Below are 6,300 nucleotides of genomic sequence, written 5' to 3' on the forward strand. Positions count from 1 at the left end.
GGATGTCACGGACCTTGGCACCGGGGAAGCAGTAGACCTTGGAGGGACCGCTAGGTAAAGGGGGAATGTGGAGGTCCCTTACCATGGAGCTTCCGATGACCAGCGTGGAGGTTGATGAGTCCGAGGGGGGAGAGTCCGCCCTCAATGGGCGCGTCGACTGTGTGGATGGACCAGGATGAGCTGCGTGGGGACGTGGCAGAGAAGGGAACTCCTCGTCGTTCGTCAGAATGCTGTAGCGGTTTTGTAGTTGTAGGGGTTGGGCTGGGGCTGAGCCTTGTCCTGACCGCCTGCTCTGGTGCTTGCTTACACGCCATGGCTCAGGTTGGTGTGGAGTGGAGCTGGTCAGCAGAGCTGGCTGGGTCCTCAGCAGAAGCCGAGGAGAAACAACAGGGTCAGAGGTTGTATTAGTGCGTGGTGGGGTGAGAGTAGTGCAGGGCACCGTGGAATCAAAACATCCGTCAGTGTATGTGTGAGGGGAACTTCCAAAGATAATGGTGTCGAGGAACTCTTCACTTGCCTTGATCTGGTGGAGAGTCGATATTCTGGCTTCAAGTTCCACTATCTTCTGGCTGAGCAGGAGGCACGAGTCACAGCCAGGTGAGCAGCTGAGGGGGGGCATTGTGTAGCTTGCTAGTTTAGCTAGTAGCAACGTTGATGGAGGCCTTCTCCTAAAACCTAAAAACCTTCACAAGTCGAAATACAATGCAGGTGCTCCTGCTTGTATTAGCAAGCTGTGGATAGCCCGTTACTGCTACCAAAATATAGAATAGATTTTCCAGGAGGCAAAATCCTGAGTGGTTCGCTTTAACTCCCGCTAGCAGGCAGGCTAATTAGCCGTTAGCACAACAAATATCTGGACATTAGTTAACGGAGCGGAGGAAAGTTTTGCAAACAACGGAGAAACTGCGGCCAGAGAGGTCCGGCTAAAATACAGCTAAACGGTGTAATTAGTGACTGTATTTCGTTGTGGAGGACTTAAAAAAGTTGTGGAGGACTTAATATATATATATGAATTTAAAATAGTTATATAATATTATTACGCTGAAATTCATCCACCCTTTATGTTCCAAATATTTCCCTTTTGTTTCAAGTTAATACTTTACAAATTATATATTTAATCTTGTGACTTCTTACCTGCAAACATGTCTGGTAGTTTTTGTGTAATAACCATGAATCAGTGCTGCAAAATAATTACCTGTTTCTATTTCATTCTGTTCTGTCCCCATCAGGACATTAGTTCACTTACATGTTTTTCTTCTCCCATTGCTGGCAGTAGTTTGTTCCACATGTGTGTGTGTGTTCCTTTAAGAACTGTAGGACATTTGCACCATGGGACTTCAGTCAGGAAGTTGAACGTGAGCAGGACGCGATATTACGAATCCCACTATGGCCACGCCAAGACCCGCCCTTCAATAGCATTCACACACTACTATTGGCCAGGCGTCCATGCTTACATGTACAGGTCCTATCCCCTGACCAATCCCCTAACCCTAACCTTAACCACTCGAGGTGAAATGCCTAACCCCAACCAATCAAGCTGCTTTTTAGGGCGAGTCTTGGCGTGGCCATAGTGGGATTCGTAATTTTGCGAGCAGGACAGCCTCATGTGTTATCTCTCCATACAATCCACTTCAATCTTCGACTTTCCATGCCTTTGGTAGCATTCTCGGTATGTGAAACAGATGCTGACATACTGTTCTGATATCTTTGTTAATTATTGTCAGAAAGTTTGATGTGCAATATGTATATTTTTGATGATGATTGATAGCTCATATTAGACTATCAGTACGCTTCATTAAGCTAGTTTGCCACTGTTATCTTGGGTTGTGCTACATGTAAGTGTATTTTAGTTTATTTAGATAAACAATATAGGTTATTCTATGTACACTGTATAACAATACATTACGTATTTCCTTTATTTCAGGTTACATGTTAGCTACTGTATATACTGCTGCATTACAGTGTTGTGTAGTTAAATTGTTTTTACAATTATGATTGTATAATGTTTGTGACTCATCAATACGTAAGCAACTGGTCATTGTGTTTAATTTCCCAGTTTCACCCTTTCTAAATAAACTGAGTAACGACAATCCCAGTCTCCAGTGCTTGATGGTGGATGGTGTTTAGCTGCTTGTCAGATTGCACAGGGTTACATGCATGCAGGAAAAGAAACATTTCATGGTAATATTAGAATAACAGAGGTGCAGAGATTACCGGGGAACTACCAGAAGCATTTCAAGGTAATCTCTACACCTCTGTTATTCTAATATTACCATGTAATACAATAGAAACAGGCAGTTTTGCATTTTACAGTACTGATTCATGGTTGTTACACAGAAACTACCAGAAGCATTTCCAGGTAATACCTACACCTCTGTTATCTAATATTACCATGTAATACAATAGAAACAGGCAGTTTTGCATTTTACGGTACTGATTCATGGTTTTTACACAGAAACTACCAGAAGCGTTTCCAGGTAAGAAGCCACAAGATTAAACATCATTAACATAAAGTTTTACCTTGAAACAAAAGGGAAATGTTTGGAACATAAAGGGTGGATACATTTCAGCATTATAATATGGTAATTACCAATTTTAAATTCCAAGAAGTTTTATCTAATTTGGAAGTTATTACGCTGATAGTAGCCTATAATACTGTGAAAACATCAACATATATTACCCCATTATTACCACATTATGAGAATATAAATATAAGTATATTACCATTACCTAGATATACATATGGTTATTGTCAAACCCTTTATTACTTATTACATTGGTAATTGCATGTTATTACATATGTTACCTTATCACCTTATTACCCCAGTATTACATCTTATTACTGTGATGTATTACCACGTTATTACTTTGGTAATTAAATGCTATTACCTATATATTACCTATTTATTATCTCACTGTTAACCCACTATTACCATCTTATTACCGAGTCGTAATATGCAGTGCTACCGAAACTTTTAAAGGAGAACATCTCCAGGAACTAAAATGATAACTCCCTTTTGTTAATAATTGATGTAGTTGGGACACATCTCTGTATGTTAAATATGCACTGTTTTTTCCCACCCAGGATTAAATCAGTTTCAACTCGACAGACAGTACCCGGACAAGGTTAGCCTAGCTTAGCACAAATCAATGTGCTTTCTATGCTGTGAGAAGAGTGTGTGGATGAAGCTTTACTCTTTCGGCAGCCGTAATCCTGTATGCACTGTCCTTATATTTTTTTCTATGAGACACTCATCTAATGATAACAATGTGTAAATGTAGTCTATTCGGTTTTCTGCTATGTTCAGTTATATTTTCCTCATTATTTATACGTTATTTCACCCACAAGCCATCCGCTATTAATCAGGATTTTCATTGTTATGACTTGACCTGTAGATCAGAGGTGGGCCATCAGGGCCAGCAAGTCCTTTTCTGCTGGCCAAGAGATTGTCAGAATCAGAAAATTATATTTTTATAATTAAAGGCCTAAAATGAAGAAAATACGTATTTTAAATATTGTTTACTGTTACACGAGGGAACAGAACATTCTCAAATGCAGAGCTCACAACAAAAAAGGTTTATCAGTGATTTGGGGAAAAGGGGGAGTGGGAAGGCAGATGCCAGGAATGGGGAAGCAGCAGAGGGAAGGGTAGAGAAACTGGAGGGTGGATATACTCAGGGGAGCTGCGACTGGGGAGCAACGGGAGAGGCCCTGGGGCTGGATACACAGGGGACAGCGGGGAAGCCGGAGCCGAGGGGGAGACACTGGGACTGGAGAGCAAAGGAGGCGAGGAGAGGAAGGAGCAGGGTGCCGGGGGAGGGTGTCCGTGAGGTGAAACCAGCTGACTGGAGACAACGGTCGGAGATGGAGATGGTAACTGAGGAAAGAGACACAGAAGGTAAGTGAGCGTTTAGGCAGTAGATCAGAGAATAACATGAGCTTCCGAAAGAGTGTGTCAGCTTTGAGTTTCACCAGGGTGACTAAAGCAACGATCAAGCGAAGATGGTCTGTTGAGCCGGGGTAGAAATACTGGTCTTGATTGTAGATGAGAGGCAGGTGTGCGCAGCGGGAGAAGGTGATGATGGGATGGTAACCAGGTGCGCTCAATCAGCGTGCAGCAGCAGTGGGAGAGCAGAGTAGGCACAGAGAGAGAGGCAGGCCAACAGAAAAAAACAGGAGAGAAAACTAACCAAGAAACAAAATAGAGAATATTAAACAAAACAGAAAACTCACAGACAGCCGACCCCAACCATCACAGTTACGCTGCAACTTCATTAACATATTTACATTTTTCAGTGAAATTGTTTTACTAGCTATTACTGCTTGCTTTAGGTGTTAAAGATTTGAGCAGTGTCAGTGGCCGCTGTGCCTCTTTGTGTTCGTGGTGACATGTGTGTGTTAAACCAGCACTGTTTGGCTGGAATTTGTGGCGAGGCCTGTTGATCGCTGATTGTGTTATATGTGTTTTTAATTTCTTTGTGGTCACCTTATGAGTAAATATGACCCGGAAGCGTAACTTTCGGTAAGCAGGGTATGCGGTATTTAAGGGCCTGGACCAATCAGGGGCCTGCGTGACTTGAAGATATTGATTGACAGCCGGGGCCCCTTATCACATTTTCATTACTCGCGACAATCCCAGCAGTCCCATGTGCACTCTGACAGTCAGTGACCAAACGGGAGTGAGAACGGGTCAAATTCATTTCCTTGTTTTTGATATGAAAACGAACATCTCACATTTACCAACAAAACGTAAAGCGAGAGACTGTACAAAACATTTCAGACTGTCCTGCCAACCTGTATGAATACAGGATGACCTAAATAGAGGACAGCCACCTTCGTTACTTTAAGTGCAATGATAAGTTAAAGTCCAAAAAGTACTTTATCAAACTGTATGAATGTGTGTCCCAGGAAAGTAGGAAATTAACTTACAATGTAAAGATCAACAAGCCACTGACAGTGACAGATATGTTCATCTTCGATTCATTCAATAAATTATTTTTATTTAACCTTTACTTATACAGGTAATCTCATTGAGACACAGGGTCTCATTCTCAAGAGAGACCTGTTAGGGACAATACACAACATCAGTTACAGACAGACAAACAGATTACTATGGTATACACAATATTTACTATACAATATTTAAGGCAAGACACTACAGGGGAATAAGGTAACATTTTCAAATAATAGATATTACAATGAAACTTCCTCAGTTGATTACTTACACAAGTATAAAAAATGTATTACATGTTTTTGAAATTTGTATGCTTAATTATGCAAATTAGGCATTATCTCATTAAATATTCACAATTTTGAATATATTTTCGGTAGATAGATCTGAACATGATTAAGTCAGGTGCAAAATTATTTTCTCATTTTGTTTACAGACAAGATGAAAACATTTCAGGATATCTGCTTTAATTTCCTAGGAAATCCAAATATATTGTCTCTAGCCTTAAAAATCGATTTTCTGCATTAGTTTTTGATTAAAATGTGAGATAAATCAGGCCAGGAATGATGTATTAACAAATCTGTAAATATCTTCAGAATACTGCTAAGTGTATAACTGGAAAGTTTAAGTGTGCATAGGTCCTACATAGGCTGAGATGTTTATACTGGAGAATGACAAAAAACTAATTTTGAGAAAACGGCATTTCAAGATTTTAAATAGGGGAATTTAATACATTTCTATTGGAAAACATTGCTCAAAAACAGAATGAATGTGCAGCCTCTTAGTAATAATAATATTGAATATTTCAAGCTCATGAAAATTGATTATTTAATAACATGGCAGGTATATAAGGCTTTTAACTGCAGTAACTCAATGAATTAACCTTAGTTTATCATGCACAAAGTTGCCGACAAAACCCACGCTAGACAGTTGTATGGACACTGAGCAAGACCAACAGTAGATGTCACAGCTTTCTAAAGACTAATTGTCCATTCCAGCACCATATGTAGGCTATTTTAGCTGTGCTTAGACTCTTGCGTCTATGTTTTACACTGGCAGTTGTGATGGTCTCAGCTTTCGAGATCCTGAGCATATCAGTTTCTCTCATTGAATTGACCGTCACAATTGTGCTGTAAGTAAGTATTTTATGGTAATTATATTATACAAAAACTGTAACTGTTGTGTAATGTAATTGTTTTAGTAATATAGTTGTATCGCGATCAGTAAAGTATATATGTGGCATCTATAGATTTAATATATGACATGTAGGCTATGTATTTCTGTGAACTGCTTGGAGAGAGAGAGAGTCAGTCTGATTACCTGCACACTCTGGTTTACCAAACAACGA

The sequence above is a fragment of the Perca fluviatilis genome, chromosome 2 (genome assembly GCF_010015445.1).
Source record: "Perca fluviatilis chromosome 2, GENO_Pfluv_1.0, whole genome shotgun sequence".
Taxonomy (NCBI): Eukaryota; Metazoa; Chordata; class Actinopteri; order Perciformes; family Percidae; genus Perca; species Perca fluviatilis.